The sequence below is a fragment of the Podarcis erhardii genome (assembly GCF_964252035.2).
Source record: "Podarcis erhardii genome assembly, chromosome: 9".
NCBI classification, from domain to species: domain Eukaryota; kingdom Metazoa; phylum Chordata; class Lepidosauria; order Squamata; family Lacertidae; genus Podarcis; species Podarcis erhardii.
The window spans coordinates 4328907-4354712 of NC_138512.1; the positions used below are offsets into that span (position 1 = coordinate 4328907).

The 25806-nt window shown below is 43.2% G+C and overlaps 1 protein-coding gene and 1 long non-coding RNA gene across 2 annotated transcripts in view; both read left to right on the top strand.

Moving 5' to 3' along the window:
• Positions 1-25806, top strand: part of LOC309349962 (uncharacterized protein) — a 236711-nt gene that overhangs the window by 108290 nt on the left and 102615 nt on the right. The window lies entirely within an intron of this gene.
• LOC309349767 lies at positions 13093-15130 on the top strand. Its single transcript, XR_014160175.1, has 2 exons — positions 13093-13447; positions 14671-15130. It is a non-coding gene; the product is annotated as an uncharacterized lncRNA (long non-coding RNA).

Sequence of the window (25806 nt, forward strand, 5' to 3'; positions counted from 1 at the left end):
TGGAGGTCATCTTTTGTTCGGCAATGTTAGAGTCCTTTGTAGTACTTGAATAAGGGGTACCTATTTCGTTTGGAGCTAGTATTTGATATCTCAGCCAGGAATTTGTGGTCTCATTACTGGAATTTTTCCTTGCCATTTCATATTCTAGAGGCGGCTGGATTTGAAGCTCTGCATCTATACATTTGAAAGTTCCATTAGTAGCTCTCTTTTTGACTATGCATTTTGGGGAAAAGGCTGGTAAGTGTAAAGTTTGATTGTGTATTATTTCTACTGCATTTTGTTGACCTTGTTGGTGAATTTCGGTCAATCTGGCCTGTAGTTTCGTCAATTTACTGAGTATGTTTATTTGTTCCTTATCTGGTAGCTTGGTAAAGTTACTCAACAGATCTTCTTCTTCTGGAACTGTCCAGTCTATTGTGTCAAGGGCGAGGTTGTTATTTGATGCTACAGTCGCATGGTTTGGGAGCTTGAATTTTTCTTGCGTGATTTCCCGGGTAACTGGCTGCGGTTTCTCCCATCTACTGGGTTCTTCCACGGGGGTAGGGCGGATGTCGGCTTCTGGTGGAATGGCCTTGTTCATCTTGTTCTGTCTTTTAGATGCAATCAATGGTCTGGGTGATATATCTTCAAAGTGTCGACGCGGAAAAATTCCTTTCCGGGCTAAATGAGCCTTTTCTCTTAAGATTTTGGTTGGGATTCTATGACTACCAAATCTTAGTAGTACTTTTTTGGAATATCCATCGTTAGTGAGCCTCTTGACTGCTTTTAAGTCAATGCTTCCGCCCTCAAGGCCAAGGAGCTGATTTAGATGATGTCTGGCCCAAAAGGGTGACCCCCAGTAAGGTAGGGGTCCTCTATATGGAAAAATGTGGAGAACAATCTCACATGCCCTCAGTATCAGGTTGATTGAGTGAGGGGGGCTTCCTCTGGTTTTTGGCTGGTTTAGAGGTATAGATTTGTATTTGTTCTGTTTATCTCCAGGGTTTGTTAAGGGTGGCAAAAAGGGAGTGAGTTGCCTCCTTTCATCTAGGTTATCCAGCTTCTTGGTGATGTTTTGTAATTGTTCAAAGATTTTTTGAACTGTTTGAGCAGTCAATAGGCAGCATTCCTCCAGCAGTTCCACCTTTCTATCAATTAGTGCTTGTGCCTCGGTTATGGGAGTAGTAGCGTTGTCCTCATTTATTCCTAGGGATATCTCTTCAATTGTCTTTCCATGTAAAGAGTTGAGGAAGGTTTTGGGAGGAGATACGTGCTGTTTTTGAGGTAGCAGGTAATTATCTAGATTACTCTGTTTGAAACCAGAGGGCTCTGTGTCAGTTTCTGTATCAAGACACCTGAGTCTTTTGGCTCTTCTCATTACTAGATTTTTCTTAAGTCAATGAGATCAGACTTCTGAGTAGAGTGATAAAGTGCTAAGGTTCTCAGGTCGCAGTTTCGTTCAATTCTCACTCAGTCCTGGCTGGGTTGCTGGGAAGAGTTTAAAACTGGGTCCAGTTATAGCACTCCTTTGTAGTACCCCCCCTTCTTCTCAGTTTGTTAGAGCGACTGAGATGTTTGGGGGTCCACGAAGTTAGAGGTAGTGGGAGAAGTTTGTGGTTTTATGAATTTGTAGTTTTTAGGGTTAAAAGCCCATTAGAAGTCCTTTAGGATCCTTGGAATAAGTTTGTCACGAGGAGTCAACGAAAAACTGGGAGGGAGTGCCTTAATGCCCAGGAAGGGATGTCTGAGAGCCTTCGTTAAAAAAATTCTTTAACTTCATTAAGTCCCGGCACCGAGGAGGATAAGATAAGATGAGATGTTCAAAAGCACAGCGAAATAGTAAAAAGAAATAGAATCCAAAGGGGAGAGGAGAGCCGGCAGCATTTAGTTAAAAGGTCTCTTTGAGCTCCGATAAGAGCGTCTTACCTCGGCGCCATCTTCGATTCCCTGAGCACTTTAATTTCTGTGAACTTTTCAGGTCAGCGGCATCTCAAATTTCAGTGGTGCACTATGTGACGCCAAAATCCACCACCCCCTTGCCTTCTCCTGGATGTCATAGTTGTGGCGGCTCAGAAGCTCTGTGCCCAGTGTGACTGCAGCAGTTGCGTTCCCTAGATCTCCCTTTGTTCAGGTCATCACAGCAGCTCAGCCAATGAGTGTCAGAGGCTTCACTGACCAAGTCATGATACAATGTTGATGTTGTTTTAAATAGATGTAGCTAGTTTGTACTTTTCCCAAAATGTTAATTAAAAAAAATGAATTCAATGAAAAGAAGAAGGGAAACTTACTGCACTTTTCTTTAAGCATGGAAAGTGTACCAGGTTATTGAGTCAACAAAGGCCTGAAAATGACATTCCACGTTGAGGTCTCACAAGGGTGCCAACTTGAATAAAATACTGAGGGGTGTGTGTAAGTAAGCTCCACCCTGCACAATTGATCAAAATATGTGGCGCATGCACACCATTTGAATAGCAATGGCCATCAACTTTTGGGGGAGCATGGTCCCCACAAATAGTTTGGGGGGGGGCTGAAGGGACCTCAGCCCTTAGGAGTTGGCTCCTGTGAGATCTCATCTTTTGCAACAGAAGAAGTATAGTAATGCTGCTTCTATGTTGTGATAACATGGAGTTGTGTGTTCTTCCCTTCCCAAGCTCCATACGGTTGGTAATCACATAACATCACAACACATTACTGTAGGTGCATTTAGCAAGACAATTACTGAAGGGGCAAACCAAATACATATATAGAGGATACCTTACATCACACAAAAAGGAAGTGGAATGCAAGAGAGGCAGGGCATCTGTGACTTAATATGCTACTACTGCTCATATTGTAGAACAAAGTATTTAACAATGGTCAGGAATCTATTTTCTCATCTGCAAGAAGTTGTTGTTGTATAGCTGGTTCTTAATTCTGACTTTTTGCAGGCCATTTTTGTCAGCATCGCCCTTGAGCCAGTGTCACCAACTGGACTCATGCACTTCAACCCCGACTGGGCTAGGCGAGCCGGGTAGCACTTCCAGAGACCACCAGGTCAAAGTGCTGTGGACTCACAGCTTAGAGTTGTGAGCACCGGATTCACTTCCACAATACAGTTGTCGCACAGCAGAGTATAGCAGAGTCTGGCAGTGTATAAACAACTCGGAGAGCAGCTCTGTAGAATATCTCCTTTTATTCTATAACTACAACTATAATACAAAACTATATACAGAGCTAAATAAGTCTAAGCATAAATGAATGCTGCACTGAGTGTCTGCAGCTGCTCTTAGCAGCAACCTTATCTCTACACACGATCTTTAACACTCAGTCTCTCTCTCTCTCTCTGACACACTGACTGACTGACTGACTGACTGACTGACTGACTGACTGACTTGGTGCTGGAGCTGAATAAGTGGAAAGCAGAACACTGCTCCTCCTCTCCGGAGAATCAGCAGACTCGTCAGGAGATTCTTGGATATGGGAGGGGTGAAATCTCCTCATCCTCCCCCATTTCATCCGACCATTTCAAGAATCTTTAATATAACTGCAATTTACACACACACTCCAAAAGTTGTTCTCTGCTTACAACCTTGGTTTACATATCTGTAGGTATCTCTCTCCCCCTTTATCTAAGACACTTTAGTAATACCATTTAACAGTTACTGCAACCACTCTGTGTCCATTAGAAAAGAGTTAAAACATAAATCTCAATCTGCAGTTTACACAAAATACACATTGTGAACACAGAAATGAATAAGCAGCTTCTAGAAAAATCTTCACACACATTTCTTCCTCTCAAATACAAATTGACATTTCTAATTAGGCAGATTTGAACAAACCACTTTCAGTACTCAAACACATGTTTGCCCCTTCAAATGTCAGGTAAGGAAATAAATGAAGTGTTTTGTGCTACTACTCTCAGCACACTTCATGCTAGGTTTAAAAACCCCACCAGAGTTGCATGTGACCGCAGCCTTAGCGAACGCTTCAGAAAACCTTTTCGGTGGTACACCCTTGGTTGTTCTCTCGGATCTGCGCAAAACTCTTTGATCCTCTTGTTCTGGTGCTTCCTCCTCTCTGGGAGAATGAGGAGCTAAAGTATATGAAGCTGCTAAGTCTGAATCAGCGTCAGACTCACCTGAGGCTTTTGGGCTCTGATAATCTGTGCCATCATCTGGATCTACATTGGCATCAGGATTAGCAATCACATCAGAACTTGCCTCCCTCTTAACTGTCTTTGCCCCTTTTGCACCATCATCACAAATGGGATGGCACTGAAGAATGCCAACTCTATCCCATTGTGGGTTGTCGTCAATACTCCTGGTCAGCCTTATGGTTTTCGTGTCTGTGATCAGGACACAATAAGACCCTTTCTCATATCCTAGGAAAACACCATGTTCTCCACGCTTGCTCAGTTTGTCACCCTGCTCCTCCTCTCTGGAGAATCAGCAGACTCGTCAGGAGATTCTTGGATATGGGAGGGGTGAAATCTCCTCAATTTTCCCTCATACAAGGGATACGGGTGGCGCTGTGGTCTAAACCACTGAGCCTCTTGGGTTTGCTGATCAGAAGGTCGGTAGTTCGAATCCCTGTGACGGAGCTCCCGTTGCTCAGTCCCTGCTCCTGTCAACCTAGCAGTTCGGACTTCGGGGTTAGCGCCATCGGCGAATGGCGGAGTTCCTCCGATCGGAGGAACGGGCTCCGTGGAAATTGGGTCTTCCTGCCGCGGCGAAGGTGGGGACCCGCTAGGCGGAGGAGCCTGGGAACGTGGGGTTCGGCAGAGCACCAAGAGCGCCTCCCCTAGTTGTGGGGAAACCCCTTTTTGGGGCTCCGGAGCAAAGTGGGGTGAGCAGTGCGGTGCAGCGAATCGACTGCTACTTTCGCGGAGGGAAGCCGCATAGCCATCGCCGGAGAGCGCTGACTTTTTCCTGTTGACATTCGGACTCTAAACAAGTACCCATGAGTAAAAACGGAAAATTGGATCAAGAAATTCTTGAATTAGGCGGGAAGGTTTAAACAGGAAGTCCGCCTTCCGCTTTTTGTAAATAGACTGAAGCAAAAACCTTACAATCTAAGAGCCTGGAAAGTTGTTTTTAAAGATTGAATCTTCCTGCATTTACAACCAATAAACCCCCCTTGGAAAGCAGGAGAAAAGGGGGGGGGGATTTGACTGTTTAAGCCTGCAGGAGTGAGAGTAAAGGAATATAAGTTTCCATCGTCTCAAACCTGGGAACGGGGTGTCAGGACAGAAACTGTTGATTGAAAGTGGAGCACTTTGACAGATAGTAAAAAAAAAAAAAAAAGAGAGAGAGAGAGAAACAAATTAACTTCAATGCTGCTTTCTGCATTTTAAAGAAACAAAGTATTTGAAAATTGAAAGTAATTTTCTTTTGTTGGATACGTTTTAAAGATGGATACAAACAGAAATTGTGTCCCCTAGAGGGAGCTTGTCAGACTGTTGCTGCAGTTTATTTGGAGACGTTACAGCTGCGAGATTGGGATCGTGGGACCAGCCGCTTGACCTTGAATAGAAATGTGTTGGGAGGAAATTTTGGTGTCTGCCCTTGACAAGACAAATGCTTTGCTGGAGCAGTTGCACGAGAGGATGAATTTGATGAATGAGAAGTTGGACTTGATGACTGCCGTAGCCAGTGAATATGAATTAACAGGAAACAAAGATAAAGAAATTATACAGCGACTAACTCAGGAAATTGGTTTGATTGGGCAAGTGCAAGGGCAGAGGAAGATGGAAGAGGTTGTGATCGCACCCCAAGCAACACAAATGGAGAGATCCAAAGTCCTGCAGGAGCAAAAGTTGCTGTATTGGAAGATTGAACTTGGAGTGTACCTGGAAGTGTTTGGAGTTAAGGAAGCTCTTAACTCTGGTGGGACTATGAAACATGTTGACAATTACCTTTTGGACAACGATGATGACAGGGAGTGGGACTGTGGGGAATGGGCTGGCTCGAGGAAGGAAAATGGAGATTGGAATCCCTCAGAGACCCACTCCCCAAGGAGAAAGGGAAGAAATTAAGAAAGAAACCAACAAAAGACAAGGAAGAGTGCAACTACAAACAAGAACAAGAAAATCCGCAGAAGGGGCATAGAAGAGACTTAAGGGCCTCGGATATAAGATCACCAGATTGATGGACTGGATGGAATGTATAGAAAGGACTGACATAACCCGAAACCAGGAAGAAGGGACGTTAGATAATAATTAGGGAAAAAATTCTTTTCCCCACCCCCACTTATGGAATTAGTGTAATATTAATGAAATATCAGGGAAAATGTTGGAAAGGAACTAATTGGCTTTAGTAGAAAGGATTTAAGGAGTTATGTTTAAATATGGTTTAAACTTTGAATCTTAAGGTTTTTAAGGTAAGATAAGGTTAAATAAATTAAGTTAATTGAATAACAGAATATGGTAAAAGATGGAAAGGATATGTTGAATTAATTAATGAGATAGGTTGTTAAGATAAATTATTTGAATAAAAATTGAGAAATATGGGAAGAATTTGCTGAAACAACGAATTAAGTTAGAATACAAAAAGGGAGGTGTGAGGAGGTCCAAGAAACAGGCAAATGAAAAGATGTAATAAGGGATGTGTATTTTATTTTTTCTTATCTTTTTTCTGTTGTATTTTTTCTTTGTTCTTTATTGTATTTATACATTCTGGAAACTTTGAATAAATATCTTTTTAAACCCCCCCCCAAAAAAAAACCCTAGCAGTTCGAAAGCACGCCAGTGCAAGTAGATAAATAGGTACCGCTCCGGCAGGAAGATAAACGGTGTTTCCATGCGCTGCTCTGGTTTCGCCAGAAGCGGCTTAGTCATTTTGGCCACATGACCCATAAAAACTGTCTGTCGACGAACACCGGCTCCCTCGGCCAGTAAAGCGGGATAAGTGCCACAACCCCAGAGTCGTTTGCGACTGGACTTAACTGTCAGGGGTCCTTTACCTTTGCCTTTACCTTCTCTAATACAATGTATTCCTGTATGCTATTTTCACTAACATATGCATTTATATCAACAATGCACACTAGTATATACATTTTTGTGCACATTACTTTGTTGCAGAACAGCGTTGGAAAATTCAGAATGTTTCAGGTTAGGTATATCCATTATTTTACTGTGAACTTAATAAAATCTCTTCTCTACCAGTACTCAAACCATAAACTGATGGCTTTTACAAATGCCTGCACACGTTTGACCCACAAAACTTTACACAGCCCAACCAATCAGATATGTACAGTGGTACCTTGGTTCTCAAACTTAATCCGTTCCGGAAGTCCGTTCCAAAGCCAAAGTGTTCCAAAACTAAGGCGCACTTTCCCATAGAAAGGAATTTAAAATGGATTAATCCGTTCCAGACTTTTAAAACCAACCCCTAAAACAGCAATTTAACATGATTTTTACTATCTAATGAGACCATTGAGCCATAAAATGAAAGCAATAAGCAACGTACTGTACTATAAAATAAATAAGACAGTATTGTAGATGATAAAAATTAAAAGTATTTTTTTTTCTTACCTGCACTGATGATAGTCATTGTTTGGATGGGGGGCTTTTATCCATTTCCGCAGTTAGACAATCAATCCATCAGTAGCTGAAATGGGTTCCACACAGTCACAAAAATAAATTAACTGAAAAAGTCTCAAAAACAAAAATGCAAAATCAATAGCAAAAACAAAAGCGCCAAACTTAATCCATTCCGGAAGTCCGTTTGACTTCTGAAATGTTTGAAAACCAAGGTGCAGCTTCTGATTTGTGCAGGTGCCCCGGAAACAACAACTAACAACTGCATTGGACATTCGGCTTCTGAAAAATGTTTGGAAACCGGAACCCTTACTTCTGGGTTTTTGGTGTTTGGGAACCAAGGCGTTTGAGAACCAAGGTACCACTGTATTTTCAGTCTGTCTGGTTCTTGATGATACCTTTAATGTTGCAGTTTTCAGGCAGGCAGCGAAACTAAAGGCCTATGAATGCTCTGGAAGGTGACATATGTGGCTGTGATCATTCTGATGGGTTATACGTTATGCAGGCCTTTTACACGGCTTAATACCAGCACTAAGTTAAGATAACAAGTTGTATTGCAGTTAATACGGTTTTCAGAAAGTTAGTGGGTTGCAGTGAATCCACACTTGGACTGGAGTTACCTGCATTCAAAATCTTCACTTAAACCATAAAACCTGGGCCAGTAATTCAGTTTAATTGGCCTCCCAGGCTTGTTTCAAAGATAAAATGGGATAAAGCACTGTAGTTACTTGTGGGGAAATAAAGGGTGTAATTTACTGAGGCACTTGCAAAGGTGAGAATGCCAGCTTAATGTCATATAATAATAGGGTTTTAAGAGTCTGTGAACATCCCACGTGCTGTAAGTATATCACTGGCAACACTGGGTCCCCTCAGCCCAAGGACTGAGGGATTTCAAAACCTTTGTAAGAGAATTCACAGGCAATTATATGGTCCCTTTTATCACTACCACTAGAAAGCCCATAGTAAATTATCTACAAATGATGTATTTTTATGAGTGCCAAAGAGCAGCAGTTGTGTAAATTCAAACAATAGCTGCTTCAAGCAGACTTGCTTCATATTTTGTTATCTACAATTATCTATAATTTTATATCCTTATTTTGCTTGTTGCAGAGAATAAAAAGCAAACCTCATATCAGTTTGCAACAGTGTAGAGCTTTGAGGAAAACGGTTGCTTCTTATATGCTGTTTGCCTGTTTCAAGCATGGATCCTTAACCTTCCATTCCACAGACTGACGCCACGTTCTGTCCCAATTGCAGTCTGCTATGTCTTCTCCATGGGCGTGGGACTAGATCGTGATGTTCTGCAAGTATTTACGTGTCTGGTGTTTATTTTATTTATTTCATAAAATTTATATACTGCTTGATTGTAAAAGGAAACCACCACAAAGTGTTTGATATGAGGGTTTAGCATAGTTTCCCCCACGGCATAGACCTTCCAAGTAGGATGTCAGTCTTTTGTTCCCAAATATCTACTATTGAGTTCCATGACATTGAGATCTAGATTTTCCTAGTTTATTTTATTTGGAATACTTATTATGGAAGTTTGAGACTATAATTAGAGTAGATATGTTCACCTAATATCGAAGAAGGTAGTGATATTTTACTTTGCCATGCTGGTCTAAATTGCACTCTTTTCATTTTCAGATGACTTCATAAAAGGGTACGACAGTTTCAAACAAAAATTAATCAAGTTAGTTTAGCCTGCAATCCTATACACTGGAGTAAGCTCCACTGAACTTAGTGTGTCTTTATTCTGGGTAGACATGCACAGATTGCACTGTGTTATGCGCAAAGAAAGGTGTGGTTATAAGGTGAACTTGGAATGTGCAGAAATTCTACTCTCTTTAGAAACTGCTAGTCATAACTTCTTACGAACGCCTTCCCTTCCAGTTTCTTAGAGAGGAGTATTCACTTCACAGTTCATTCCAAGCAAAATGTCATTAATATTTCTGAATGGGGCTTGAACTCCTTGTGTGCAGCCAAACAAACAAAACAGCTAGGGTGAAATACTTGGAAATGAGCCGATTGTATCCCATTGATGTGAATTTAATCATGTCAGTTACACTGCACTTGGGGTCACTTGAACTGTAGATTACAGGTAGAAATTGAGTTTACTTTTAAAGTATATTTCAAGGTGACAACCCTTTATATAGCTGCAGCTCCTTTTCACCATATCAAGATTTTTTTTAAAAAAAAAAATGAAGGCAAATCTATGTTGAAGCTCATTAAAAGTATTTCAGAATGTTACAAATAATAATAAACAAACAAACTTTTTTTAAAAAAATAATGAGGTGCAGACTTTGTGGCTAAAAAGGTAAAAGCTGTTGCTCCTGGGGACTATGCTCTTGTTTGCAGGATGCTGAGTGAGACCAGCCCTGCCTCCCTTGCGGGGAATGTTGCTACTGCTTGGGATTGCTCTGTTGCACTCAGGACTTGCCCACACCTCTGCTTGTTCCGCCTCTTTCCTTTGGGAATCAGAACCAACATCAATTGCTTTCCCCCCCTGCAGATTGACGTTTGTTCAATTGTAAAGAGCGGGTTTTCCTGGGGGAAGCAACATGAGAAACAAAGCACTGCCTAGGAAGCAGTGCTTCTGGAGCAGATCATTAAGCAAACAGTCTGTGAGCACCTAGAAAGGAATGCTGTGATCACCAATAGTCAGCATGGATTTCTGAAAAATAAGTCATGTCAGACTAACCTGATCTCGTTTTTTGACAGAATTACAAGCCTGGTAGATGAAGGGAACACAGTGGATGTAGCCTACCTTGATTTCAGCAAGGCATTTGACAAGGTGCCCCATGATATTCTTGTAAAGAAGCTGGTAAAATGCGGACTTGACTATGCTACCACTCAGTGGATTTGTAACTGGCTGACTGACCAAACCCAAAGGGTGCTCATCAATGGTTCCTCTTCATCCTGGAGAAGAGTGACTAGTGGGGTGCCACAGGGTTCTGTCTTGGGCCCGGTCTTATTCAACATCTTTATCAACGACTTGGATGATGGACTCAAGGGCATCCTGATCAAATTTGCAGATGACACCAAACTGGGAGGGGTGGCTAACACCCCAGAAGACAGGATCACACTTCAAAACGACCTTGACAGATTAGAGAACTGGGCCAAAACAAACAAGATGAATTTTAACAGGGAGAAATGTAAAGTATTGCACTTGGGCAAAAAAAATGAGAGGCACAAATACAAGATGGGTGACACCTGGCTTGAGAGCAGTACATGTGAAAAGGATCTAGGAGTCTTGGTTGACCACAAACTTGACAGGAGCTAACAGTGTGACGCGGCAGCTAAAAAAGCTAGTGCAATTCTGGGCTGCATCAATAGGAGTATAGCATCTAGGGATCAAGGGAAGTAATAGTGCCACTGTATTCTGCTCTGGTCAGACCTCACCTGGAGTACTGTGTCCAGTTCTGGGCACCACAGTTCAAGAAGGACACGGACAAACTGGAACGTGTCCAGAGGAGGGCAACCAAAATGGTCAAAGGCCTGGAAACGATGCCTTATGAGGAACGGCTAAGGGAGCTGGGCATGTTTAGCCTGGAGAAGAGGAGGTTAAGGGGTGATATGATAGCCATGTTCAAATATATAAAAGGATGTCACATAGAGGACGGAGAAAGGTTGTTTTCTGCTGCTCCAGAGAAGCGGACACGGAGCAATGGTTCCAAACTACAAGAAAGAAGATTCCACCTAAACATTAGGAAGAACTTCCTGACAGTAAGAGCTGTTCGACAGTGGAATTTGCTGCCAAGGAGTGTGGTGGAGTCTCCTTCTTTGGAGGTCTTTAAGCAGAGGCTTGACAACCATATGTCAGGAGTGCTCTGATGGTGTTTCCTGCTTGGCAGGGGGTTGGACTCGATGGCCCTTGTGGTCTCTTCCAACTCTAGGATTCTATGATTCTATGATTCTATGATTCTAAGCACTGGGCAGCAGAAAAGTTCTTGGGCTCCTGCTTTCCAGGTTCAGGACAAGGGGAAGTGTGGCAGAGCCGTCAGTGAGAAGGCCTCTCCCCAGAGGAGTTGTGTCAGCTGGTGCTAGTCTGGTGCTCAGCAGCCATTTCTCATATATTTTTCATGAATTAGTATAGATTTGCACGATATTGCACCCATTATTTACAGAATTGTTTGTTTTTACTTTATTGATATGCTACTGTGTTTTCTTTTTTCTTTTTAATTTATTTTTATGAAAGATTTTCTTGGTTTACAAAAGTACACGCCTTGTGTCTTTTTTCCAGGTTGTACAGTCTTTCTTATAAATCAGTTACATTTGCTGTGAGACATTAGTGTTGAGTACAGTATAAGGTTGGGCAAGAAGAGGGGGGAGAGGAGGGGTGGTGTTGTGAGGCTTATATTCTTTAGCATGATGTACGTGTGGGATTTTGGATCGGCGTCAACTGGGTAGGTTCTCTTTCTATTCGTTTATTACATTTCCTTAATAGTGAGAGGTATTGGGGGGCAGGATGTGGTTGGTTGTCTGTGGCTGGCTGCAGTGGGGTTTGTTTGCATTTGTGAGATGGGGAGAGCTTGTTGGGCCACTTAAGCCGGATGGATTCATATGCTGTCAGTGGATTCTTCTTGTTGTCTTGTCTGGCTGTGTATGTGATAAAGGGCAGCCATACTGGGGTGAAGGAGTCCTTTTCTATTTGTCCCCGTGTCAGTTTCAGTTTGTTGGTTAGCTTTCTAGTAAGGCCATTTCCCATACAAGTTGATACCATTGGCCCATGTTTATTCCTGATGGGTCTTTCCAGTGTCTGGCTATGAGGCTTCTGGCTGCTGAGAGCAGGTGGGTTATAAGCTCTGTATAATGTGAGTGGTCATTACGATCTTGAAAGATGTTCAGTAGAGTCAGTTCTGGGGTGAGCTCTAATACCTGTTTAGTTATTTTGCATATCTCTTGTAGGACTGCTGTCCAGAAGGGTTGGATTTTAGGGCACCCCCACAACATGTGGAGGTATGTGCCTGTGGAGATGCAGCCTCTCCAGCATCTTGGTGAGGTTCCTGGGCATATCAGCGCCAGTTTCTTTGGTGTTAAGTATCACCTGTAGGTGAGTTTCAGAGTGAGTTCCCTTATTTTGGCTGATACTAAAGGGAGGTTTAGATAATATTCTAGTCCATTAGGTAAAGGTAAAGGTACCCCTGCCCGTACGGGCCAGTCGTGTCCGACTCTAGGGTTGTGCGCCCATCTCACTTAAGAGGCCGGGGGCCAGTGCTGTCCGGAGACACTTCCGGGTCACGTGGCCAGCGTGACGAAGCTGCTCTGGCAAGCCAGCACCAGCACAGCACACGGAAACGCCATTTACCTTCCCGCTATAAAGCGGTACCTATTTATCTACTTGCACTTAAGAGTGCTTTCGAACTGCTAGGTGGGCAGGAGCTGGGACCGAAAGACGGGAGCTCACCCCGCCGCAGGGATTCGAACCGCCGACCATACGATTGGCAAGTCCTAGGCACTGAGGTTTTACCCACAGCGCCACCCGCGTCCCCTCTAGTCCATTCGGTGGGGTTAATTTCATAGCCTATTTCATGTTCCCATTGTTCTTTGATTGCGTCAAGGGGGTTGTGGAATTTTGGAGCAGTATTTTGTGTATTGTGGATACCATTCCCTTGCCATGTCCCTCTGCTGTCAGTACAAGGTTTTCGAAGGTGGTCAAGTGCCTAGCGGCTGCTGATTTTACTACTGGATTGTTTAAGAAGGCATGTAGTTGATGGTGTGTTAGCCAAGGTATTTGGGTGTCCCCTAGCTTGTTTTGTATTTCTTGTGTTGGTATGGGCTTGCTGTTTTTGTAGAAGTCTTTTAGACAATGTAGGCCTTTGGCTTGCCAGGTTTTTATCTGGAGGTTTTGTGCTGTGTGTCGGAATAGTGGGATGTGGATAGTTTGCCTACTTTTACCTGTGTGAACCTGTTCAGTGTTGTGGGGATTTTCTTTCGTTTGTATTGGAGAAATGGGTATGCTGTTGTAGGGATGTTTTCAATGGTGTCTCTCTCTAAGTGGACCCATTGTTTTGTCACGTTTTTTAGGATAGAATCATAGAATCATAGAATCATAGAGTTGGAAGAGACCACAAGGGCCATCGAGTCCAACCCCCTGCCAAGCAGGAAACACCATCAGAGCACTCCTGACATATACGGGATATACGGGATTATGTGGCGTACTTGGTTGGTGATGTAATATGATTCTATGTTGGGGATTCTCCCCCCCCCCCTTCTGAGGAGGCGAGGTGCAGGTATTTGGGGCTTATTCTTGGCTTTTTGTGTGAGAAATTAAATGAGTGTAGTTTTTTCTGCCACTCCTGGAGTTGGGTTGGGAGAATCCATTTTGATCATGGCTATTTTGTCTGAAAGCTGCTGTGTTTTCTGATACAATTATGTGAATGGAAATGTTCGCTAATTTTTAATGCTCCATTATTGCTGTGAGCTGCATTGAACTCAGCTTTGTCACTGGAAAAGCAACATGAAAATATTAAATCCAACTCAAGGGTGGAGTTCATATTTTATGTACACCAATTAGAGAGATATTTTTTATGCATTATAGAAATAGTCATACACACACATATACATATACATACATATATTTGAAATTAAGATTTGAGCCCTAGGTTTAAGGCCTTTCTTGCAGATGTAATTCAATTTCATGCAGTGTATTGGAAAAAAAGACCTAACAGCTATGAATAATTGTCTGAACTGTGGTATTCTTGGCCTCTTGTTTAATATTCCTTTTCAAGGCGCACACCTCTGTTGTCTTCTGAGGTGGGCATATGCCAGCAACAACAAATGTATATCAGCAGCCTTCTTAATGCCACCTCCACTCCAGAGCAATAGTCTTCTACATTTTGTGACACAGTATATGTGGGTGGGAACCCAGTTTAAAATGGGTGACAACCTAGCAGACATCCCAGGTGGAATTTTATATAATACAAGATGAATTGTCCTATATGTAAAGAGGCTTTAGAGAGATTTGACATTGAAAACCAACTCATCTTCCCACAATAACGAATAGGGCATCTTCCAAAGCATTCATGTTGGTAATGACTCAGAAGTACATGCACTTGAGAAATAGTGTGTTTGTTTTCCCATTAAAATGACTGATTTTAATATCCAGGGTTGTTGAATGGGACTTATTGAAGTATAAAGTGATATTGACAAAAGATTTTTTCCTTTCTTTCTCAAAGCTTCTTGCATAAAATCCAGAATGCTGTGGCTCTCTGTGTTTGTGTATCCTGTTGAGTGGCAAGCCTTTGTTATCTCTTCTCTTTTTATCTTGAGGTCAAAACAATGATGTTATACATCACGGCAGCAGCCCTACCTTCATTTCCTGAACATCTTTGCTCAGGGCATGTGTCAAAAAGAGAAAATTGTCTTGCAGCTGTCTATTATAGAATGAGTGCTCTGAAGAGTATTTATTTATACCATCTATGCTAAGAAATTGTGATGTGAAAGAGAAGAGAAACAGCAGCTTTTTTTCTTCTTTACTCTGTCCTAAACTTGAGCTGCAGGTTAGCAAACTGTCACCATGAATTTGTTCTCTGCTTCATTCCAAAGTCTGAGAAATAAGAGCAGTTATTAGTGGAAACTACCATATTTTTCCATGTATAACATGCCCCCATGTATAAGACGATGCCTTTTTTTTTTTTTTTTTTTTTGGACCACAACAAAAGTTTTGCCTATTATTTCAAGGGAAAATATATTGTCTTATACATGGAAAAATACGGTATGTGGATATATTTGGGGCAACAACTGATGTAACTAAATTGATGAGGGAGAAGGTGCTTTTCACAAATGGCTAGTTCAGTGGTCCCCCTCAACCTGGGGTTTTTTTTTTAGGAGGGGCATGTTCACCTCTCTATCTCATAATGCAGTCCTTAGAACATTCAAACAAATAGTTACTATACTGCTACACTTAATAGATCTCCTCTTTTAATTGTTGTCTTGCTTGAATGCAATTGGTTTATTTTGTATTTTAATTATGGCTGTTTATAGTTTAACGTTTGTGTTGTTGGTAGTTATCCTTGTAAACTGCTTAGAAGCATAGTTTGGCATTAAATGATATAGAAATGTAAAAATAAATATCACTGTTGCTATCTCAACTGTCTCATCTACTTGCTGCTGGCTGTGGGAGATCAAATGTCAGTAGCACCACAGAATATGGGACAAGAGGTGAACATTTGCAAGTGGGGGGAACCCCCCCCCCCCAGTATATTTGGAGCTGGGCTGGAGCCATATGCCTGAAGCAACTACATCCCAGTTCGTGTTCCTGGTGCCAGAAGTAGTTTTACCAGCTTTTCTTTGTATTCTTCCTTCTGGGTTGCTGGTGCATTTCCAATCCCATATTAATGTTTATGGCTCTTTAAAGCTTTAAATGGTTTGTGACATATTTATTTGAAGGAGCTGTCTGCAACCATTCCAGCCTGTTCTCAAGATCAGAAGACTCTCCAGTCTCTCCTCTGAGTCTCTTTTATGATCCTTTTGCTTCAGGGTTCAACAGTAGAAGAACAAGCAACAACATTTCTTCATACAGTACAGTCTCATCTTACACAGGGGTTCAGTTCCAGGGGTTCCACCTGGAGCCTCCCCACAGCTAGTGGGTGAGTGAGAGATAGAGAAAATTCTAGTACTCCTAGAACCCGTGAACCAAACAAGCCTTGTCCCCCAAGCAAGGTGGAGAGCTTAAAAGCTCTCTTTTTTTGCACTGTAAGGCCAGGGGTGCTCATTTAATCTTTGTTGGAAGCTGCCCAGAGTGGCTGGGGAAACCCAGCCAGTTGGGCAGGGTACAAATAAAAAAATATTATTAATATTAATATGATTATTAGATATTGTGGAATCTCAGAGAGTTGGCACTGAGGCTGAATCTTTGTTTTGCTATCACTGGTCTATTAATAATTGCCATGGCATTGCATTGTATGTTATTGCTTTGTGTATGCCTTGAGACAGTATAAAGGTGGTGTACAACTATTTTTAAATAAAAAATAAATAAATCCAGAGATTTCTGGTTTACAGCTCAGTCTCCGTTACAGAGCATGCTAACCACATCTACTCAGATGTAAGTCCTACTGAATTCAATGGGGCTTACTCCCAGGTAAGCAAGGTTAGGATTGCAGCTGTAGCCACCGCTATATGCCAGCTCTGTTTTGGAAGCAGATAAAATATGGAGAGAAAAGACTGTAGAAGAAGTGTAAAAATCTCCCCACTCTCAGCAACTTAAATTATATTTTCAGTTCACAAATCTCTTTTTTTGAGAGGTTGGTGGGGAGGTGATCTGTGGGTGGGAAACAGATGCATGTACAGTTGTTGTTTTTAATTGAATGTTTCTGATATTTCTGCCCTGATGGGACTGAAAGAGGTATCAAAAGGGGAGATATTTGAGCTTTCACAAATAAAAATGGCCATGCTTTTTATAACCCTAGGGCAATGCACAACGCACACACACACACACACACACACACACACACTGCTTTATAGGTTTATAAATAACAGGGTGAGTGCTTTGAGAAATGTATTGTGGCTCCCTGCTTTTTAAAAATAATTTGAACAAAGATTAGAGACCACCTGAGAAATTATGGAAATGACTTCACCTGGGAGTGAGGCTCATTGAACTCAGTGAGACTTGCTTCTAAGTAGACATATACAAGTAGGATTGCTCTGTGAATTCCATCCATACCTCTTTCTCGGATGACTACATGCAAAACAGAGTACGGCCTAAGCTGGAGGAGGGGGATCTTATACTACCCGAAGAAAGGACTTTATTCTCTGAGGGAACATGTCATTGAATTGATAAATAAAGCTGCCCATTGGGCTCCTATTGATTTTGTTTTAAACCTAGTGTACTGCCCAAAATGAAACTTTACCTCTATGTAATGACTGCATAGCATTTTCTTTCTTTCCTTTCTGCACCCACCCATGGAACCTGTGTGTCTTGTCTAAGAACAGAGACAGAACTGCGTAACAGCTTGTGGTTGCATTTGTAGAGCTGAGGGATCAATCATTATGTGTCTTCTTCCCAGAAAGTCTGGATGTAACCTGAAACCTGAAAAACACCTGAAAAAGCCTTTGAAAGTCTGCTACTTTCTCCCACACTTCCTCTTAAGCCTCTTCCCAGATGCAGACTCAGATGGCGTCTCAACAAAAGCCCCTTTCTCCCTCCTCCCTGCCTTCATGTTTTCTTTTCTCCTACCATCCAGCCTTCATAAGAGTTCTAGACAACTCACATGCTTGCATACCATATTGTGTGCCTAAATAATGGTAATGTATTTTGGAACTCAGTCATATGGATGAAGTCATACAAATGCCAAATGAAATCCCGCTCTGTGGCCTGTTCCTGAACAAAGTTCCCTGTGGAATACCTTCTGTCATATAAAGGGATGGGAGGAGAGAGAGCGGCGGGTGGTAGTGGCTAACATCCATTCCGTCCTCTGCCTGAAAAAGTCATGTGTGCTTAGCGGGGCTGCTGCATGCATACCGCAGTGTGTCACTGCTCTCAATCAGTCTCCTCCCTCACCCCTTGCACATTCACACGTTCAGAGACAGGGCTGGTCTAATGGCCTCAGGTGTTTGGAGTCTGGTGGGGTAGGCCTCACACTCTGTTATCCAACTTCATGGCCTGGAGGACCTCCTCAGTGGCCCAGCACAGCAAGTAGGCATTCGCAGGCAGAGGGAAGGCTTTTCCTGCCCCCCTTCCACTAGGAAGGACTGAAGCAGAATCCCCTGCCTGCTGCTGCCACTGCTGGAGAAGCGAGGAGAAGCCGAAGTGGCTCCAGCAAGATATTTCACGAAGGAGGGGCAGCACCTTCCCGTTTTGCCTCAAGCCGCCTCAGACCCTTTTCTTCTCTGAGGTGGTGAGCAATTTATTCCAGAGGCATCTGGGGGATGCAGCTTTTCCCTACGTGTGGTGTGGCAGGAAAGGAAGGGCAACAAGCCCCCCTCTTTCTCCACTGCTAGAAAAGGTGGTGATGGCTGCTCAACATGGTTTTTGGGGGGTGGCGGCTCTATGTTATGTGCAGAGAAGAGGAAAGAGGGCTGACCGTGAATCTGAAAGAACCATGTGGTTATTGTCAAGCCTTGAAATTGAGGCAGGTCTTTCTTGGCGGTGGTGATGAGAAGAAGGAGTTTAGGCGAGGCTTCATCTAAGGCCGCAATCCTACACAAACATACCTAGGAGGACGTCCCATTGGACTTCTGAACAGACATGCCTAGGACTGCCCTGCAAGCTAATTGAAAGGACAATAATTTGTGAGGAAGAAAGGGAATTGACGCTGAAGAAGGGAAGGGAGCTCTTCCAAGGCACAGGGGAATAAATGGGCTTCTGGAAGTTTGTTTGCTTTATTGAGAATCAGGAGCTGTGGTGTTATCCACTTAAGCTGTAATTTTAGTTGTCAAATCTGGCTTGTCACGCTTTTGGGTAATGGCTTGAGGCAGCCTTTGTTTTAGAGCTGATAAAGCAGCACTTTTAAACAGCAAGCAGCAGCAGCAACAACAAAGTAATCTAGCAAGGCTTGTGCTCTCCTTGATTTCATCCCCTCTAAGATATGTTGCATTTTTACAAACCTATTGGCCAGCCAGCACAAGTCCAATGAAGGGTCTCTTGCTCATTGTACAGTGATTATTTTTTCTCTCTGTATACACACATAGGGACATACACAGACACACTAAACACATGCATATACTGTACATACATATATACAGTTTCTTATTAGATTATAGGGCTGAAGATTTTTTTGACAACACGTACCGTATTTTTCGTTCTATAAGACGCACTTTTCCCCCTCCAAAAATTAAGGGGAAATGCGTGTGCGTCTTATGGAGCAAATGCAGGCTCCTTGGCTTCAGCGATAGCAATGCGAAGCCTCCGAAGCGCAGAGGGAGCGCTCCCTCTGTGCTCCAGAGGCTTCGGGTTGCTTCGCTGAAGCCAGGAGAACAAGAGGGATCGGTGCACACCAATCCCTTTTGCTCCTATGGCTTTGCTTTGCTGGAGAGGCGCTGCACAGCTTTCCCTCTCTGCTCAGCGCCCCTTCAGCAAAGCGGGAGGAGAAATGGAAGGGGCTCCGTTTCTCCTGCCACTTCGCTGAAGGGGCGCTGAGCAGAGAGGGGAAGATTTTTTCTTCTTGTTGTTCTTCCCCTCGAAAACAAGGTGCGTCCTATAGAGCGAAAAATACAGTAGATACTTATCAGAATGCAATGTGCGTAGGAGGCATTTAGGCACACTGTTTTATTTATTTATTTTAAAAGGTGTACACCTACAAATGCAGAGAGGTCTTTGAAACAGTGTGGCTTCCGGTTGAGGGTACATTTGGTGGCAAACTCAAGTTTGGTGCTGTATAATGTGTGAAATGATTCTCAGATTCCCAAAACCTTCTGCTGTTCTTTTAATATGTAGGTGGGGCTGGACTTGAACATCCATGGAACTTGCAGCTCCTTCTTAACACCAGTGCCAAGAGATGTCCTCTCTGTACAGCAAGGGGGTATTTACTCTGACCATTCATTCATTTTTACATCATTATAGTTACATGTCCTTGGAGGAAAACTGCTGCAGAGTATTGTCACCACTGCATAACACTCACTTCTCCATCACCCCGTTACAGCTTTCCCCCCCAAAAAAGATGATGAAGAAGCTGATGAAGCTGATGAAGAAAGACCCTTTTTTCAGTGGGGATAACGCCAAAGCAACAGTGCATTGGTAAGGATGGGAAAGAAAGCTGATTAAGTTTGCTTTAAAGGCAAATCTAACAAAAATGAAATGAAATGAAATACATTTCAAAAAAAATATGCCAACCAAAGCACAAGCACCCCTTAAAAACTCACACTTTTCAGTTTTTCAGTCAAAAATGCATATATTAAAATGTCCATAAAAATGCATAAATTGGTGAAAATAACATACAAAATGCATTGTATTTGCCAGGGAAATTGCTATGCAAAAAATTGCTTATTAGGAGAAAATCACAGTAAAATACTGATTAATAGTCACAATGTCTGTTTTTTTAATTTAAAAAATGCAAATGGTTGCAGAAATGTGGAGAACTCATTGAAAAAACTGAAAAATGAGAAATTCAGACAATGGAAATTGATAGATGTAGCGCACAATTTCATCTTTAGTATGATTGCGCCCCTATCTCATTGTGCCATCAGCGCAAGGCTTCAAGAGGATGCCTCATTCTGCAGAATGAACAGGAGGCCCACCGAACACAGCAGGGCTGGATTACTGCGCTTTGGAGTAAGTGAGCTGATATACATAACCATCTGAAGTGGGAGGTGGGAGGTAGGGAGGTGTTTCAGTCATTTTGTGGTCTGAAGATTATGGTTCTTTTGGTTTTAGAGACTGTTCTGTTCTAGTAGGTGGGGGAACGGCAACACATGCCCTGACATATAAATTAGTAGATTAAAATGTTACGCGGGTTTGTTTCTTATGGGGCTATGACCTGAATCTTTTACGCACCCAGCAACATGCCTCCCACACACCCCAGGAGCATTGCTAGTGCCAGCACAGTGACAGCTCTTCCTTGACCGACTGCTGCTCAGTTGCTGGTACTGGATCAAGAAAGATGGTGGGAATGGAACCTTAGTGGGAAAACTGCTACTAACTGGACTTCACAGAGGGCCCCCAACTTCAGATTTCCCTTTGTCTCTTTGCCTTTTCCGCGACCCAGAAACTCCACCTCTCCTTCTGCTACCTGTCATTGCAATGCTGCAAGATGACACATGTTCTCACATGTCTTACACTTTGGGAAGAGTGTGATTCTGTAATGACAAATACAAGGAAGTACTAATAACATTAAATAGTGCAATGAAATACTCCAGATGCTCACCGAAGCACAGCAAAAAAGGCTGCAGACACAACATATATTTAAAGCATGTTTCTGCTGCCCCACCCCCAAAGAATAATGGAAACTACAGTTATGGATGCTGGGAACTGTAGCTCTGTGAGGGGCAAGCTATAGTTCCCAGAATTCTTTGTGGGGTGCTTTAAATGTAATGGTGTGCATTGCAATTTTCAAAATTAGATTGGGTGGAGGAGGCAGGGACAGCACACACAGAGAGAATGTGGCCTGTGCTTCTAACCATAACCAAATGTCCACTGTGGTCCAACCAGATCTTCATGTGATTATTCTCATGCAAGTAAATGTTACAGCCATAAAGTGAGAGTGATGGTGAACTTCTCATGCTAACAGGAGCAGGCACGAGAGGGGACACTGCAATATATGCTCCTTTTAGCATAGGAAGCTAACTTCCATCCCACACTAATAAATATAGGCAGGTTCTGGTTTGGCCCTGAAAGAAATTAATGGCACCAGTCACTCAATACACAGGAGCAGAAAGCAGGTAACACCCATCTCCCTGCTGTGCTCAGTGCAGAGAAGCCCTGGTAAAGCTGCTGTCAAAGACAGTACAACAATTTAATTAGGCAGAAGTGCCTTCACTTTGCAACTAATCTTACACCAATGCTCTCTAGAGCCTCAGTTCCACATTGGTCCCCGCTAGCCTATATTGCAGACTTGAGGATGTAGCGAATCGGCTGGGGCTTGGTACCAATAGTACAACGAGTATTGAAAGGAGGAGGAGGAGGCGGCTTTGCCCAATTCCTGCACATACTGATTAGCACAGAATTTATTTATTCATTATATTTGCATTCCCCAGAGGTAACAAATACAGGTGGCTTCCAGATGTTTTAGGATACAAGCTATTCTGCCAGCAGGGCCAATGGTCAAGCATGATGGGAATTGTAGTCTGTAATATCTGGACAGAACCAGCTTGGCTTTCCTCATACGCTCCTTGTCAACAATGTCCTTAAGCTGCCAGAACAAAGAATGTACACAGAAATTCATGGCATCCTATGTACAAGTTCTTGAGATATTTCCAAACAGATAGGTTATAAAGATAGTGCTCTCTCTCTCCCCCCCCCCCCATTTTTCAGTGAAATATTCTGATTAGAATTATTTCCTTTCCATCTTAATGTTTTGTTTTCAATTTCCTTGGAACAAATTTCCATGCAAACATTCGTAACGAATGTGGTATAATGCCTGGCCTGTTTTCCCTCCTGCTAAACCCCACCTCTTCCCTCAGTTCACAGATATTAGTGCACCAGGCTCTTCTAAGCTTGCCAAGCCCAGCTTGCTCATTTCTGCTTGCATTAGTGACTTCACATTGCTAGCTGTGTGATCCAGGCAAAACGCCAAAAGAATTGCAAGATGGTCGCTTGAGGGTAAAAGATCAAAGCGACTTTCAGAAAACTTTCCTCTGCTTTCAGCTCCTTCTAGGCTTGTCATGGATGTTTGTCATAGCAGTAATGTGTCACTCATGTGTTATCACACTCATTTTAGTGTAATGCGGGAATTTATTGCATCCTTCTGTCAATCCAGTCGTCAGCCAGTGGCTCACTGCTAAGGTAAATATATGTTGATACGGATCAACTCTTCAGTGATTCATTAAATGACATTAGCATACCAAACGCCTTAGCATTTCAGTCTGGGCGTTGCTAACTGGGAAACAGTTGCTTAATGCCGAAGTTTAGTCATACATGATGACCCAGATGATTCTTTGATTTACATTATGTGACGTCCTTTGAAACACATGACTGGGAAAGCAGCATTCTTACGTTGCATTGTGCTTATGGGTGTGAAACCACACTATGATAAGAGCATATTTCAGCCTAGGAAGAGGAGATGGAGGCAGAGATTTGGTTGAAGTCAGGGTTACTTGGAAGTAAATCTCACAGGATTCAATGGGACTGGTGCATCAGGGCATCATATCACAATCTCTACCTGCCATGCACTTTTTTCTAGGGGGAAAGAAAAAGCAGATGTCACGAAGCTGTTTCCCTGCCACTAGTCTCCCTGGTCTCCAGCATTTGTGGCTGTCTTCACAAAGAGGCCATTTGTGGCTTGCTCCTGCAGCACCTTCTCTCAGTGCTGCCTGAGCAAATAGGGAGATACTTCCTTGCAGAGGCAGCCACAGTTCATGCTGAGGTCCAGACAGGGAGGTGTGGAAGGGGACACAATAGTTGCTTCTTCATTTCCAACCCAGACAGAGTATAAGATGACAACAAAGAAAAGTAACCCTATGCACAGTTACATGGGAGTAATTCCATACAACATACATGCACATAAGATTGAGGTGCTCTACCAGCCAAAATATGGGTTGTTGGACCCTTGATCATTGTGGGTAACCTGGTGTTTATATAAACAGGAGCACTCTTTACAAAGAGTGACCTAAAGTTGGTTTTGAACTGTTCCTTCTGATACGGCACCTTTCCTGAGCTTTTTGTGAAAATGGTTCTCCGTGCCATAATAAAGCAATAACGTCCTCACAGGAGAACTCTAGCATTTTCCAAGCAAGTGCCAATCAGACCCCAAAAGAAAAAGAAATAAAACAGGTATCCCTCATTTTTGTGCTGGCTATAGTGAAGAAATTATGGCAGTACAAGAAAGACCAAAAGAAAAGCCAACATCAGACAGCTACACGTGCGCACAAGCCAGGCATTTAAGAAACAACCAGTCGGCTGAGCAGGATAAGAGTAGTTCTGAGTTTTCCAGTAAGAAAGGATGGTCGGGTGAGAGTGGGGGCACAGCTGCAGCAATTTTCCAATTGGGCAAGTGCCGAAAGAAACTGTGCCCTGGCTTCCTAATAAGAGTTAAACATTTCTGGAATGGGACATTGTCAGGGGTTCAGAAGGAGAGACACAGGAGGGGGAGCAAATGGAGAGTGAGGAGGAGGAGTACGAGGGGGGAGCAGGCAGTGACAGTGGAAAGAGTTATTCCACAAGCCTCTCCAGCGAATCGGAGGACTCACAGAAGGGAGCGCCGGAGGCCAGGGCGAGGGGGGTTCCAGGGGGGAAGCCCCAGGAGGAAGGGGCCAGCGGGGAGTCCCTGAGCAGCAGTTGGAAATCAGGACCAGCTTCCCCACCAGAGCGCAGTGGGGAGGGGGAGTCCCAGGAATCGGGACCAGTGCTCTCACCACCAGCGGGAGGAGAGGAGTCAGGTTTGGTCACGCCCACATCAGGAAGCGGGGAAACGGTCAGGAGGAAGGTTACCGGCTGGGCGCGCGCGCCAAGTTCAAATGTACAGGCGAGCGGCACAGCAGGGAGCCCGGGTAGGGAGCCAGGTCCTAAAGCCCGCCGGAAGGAAGGGGAAGACCAAGGGGGGTCAGCGTCAGAAGAGTCCAGGAAGGAGGAGACCCCAGAGGGCAGAAAGACCCAGCGAAGGAAAGAACAGCGTAGGAGGTGGAGCCGGGCGAGGATCTTAAACTGGTGTGGGAGGAGCAGTGAGTCAGAGGGGACTTAGCCGGTCTAGCGTCGAGACGTGGGTCTGCGCGCCCAGAGCCTTGAAATGGAAACTAAACTTCAATAAAGACTTTGTATATTATATCCACCGGGCGTTGGTCCTCTGTGAGCTGGGATCTAGAGGCAGACCTGACAGACATGTTGATCATGGATTTGCAGGAAGGATGTCTAGGCCTCTTACCTACAAGGAATGACACTTAATCATTTCCTGAAGTGAAATTTCAAAGGGCATTTGGAGGTTCGTGCTTGAAGGAAACTTCCCAGAGATTTCTCAGCCAGTGGGATTTCTCAAGGAGTTCTGCGTGTCCCTCCCTAGAGCCCACAGAGAACCCCATCAGAGACCGCATATTACTAGCACAGATGTGCTGTTAGGAGTCTGAAATGGTCCATGTAAAGGACAAAGATAATAACACAAGGTAAATGTCACCTATTTTGACGGGAATTTGAAGATTCTTGCAAAGCACTAACCTTCCAAGGGAAACAAACAGAGCTTTTATAGCACGAACAAAGTTCTAGGGAGGGTGTTCTACACAGACTGTAGCTCAGAAACAATCCAAAACAGATCAAGCGTAAAGAAAGCAGAGGACTGAATACCACAAATGATGTCTGGCATGTTATGAAAACTTGGGCCGACCACTCCACCCCTTTCATTGTTTAAATGTCATGCCAGGGACACTGGTAACTGATACTTCCCTCTGTGTTTTCTGTTCCTCCCTCCTCGTCGTTTCCTGCTAGCAGCCACTTTTTATTTTTTAAGCACAATCTCATAGGAGAAATGCTAGCAATCTTTAATAGCACAGGAGACTTGCTGGATTAAGCAAAGAAAATCAAGCCAGTATAACATTATCCCACCGCTCCACCCCAGTAATGGGCAGCCAGATTGTTCTGTTAAAAGCAGGGTATTTCTAGACCCCTGGTCTACTTCACAAGCCATCCTAGAGCCGCAGATCTGGGAACAAGGATCCGTACTTTATTTTATTTCAAGCTGCTTTCCAATATATTATATATATCCTAAACTGTATTGCAGAAGTAAATATAAGCA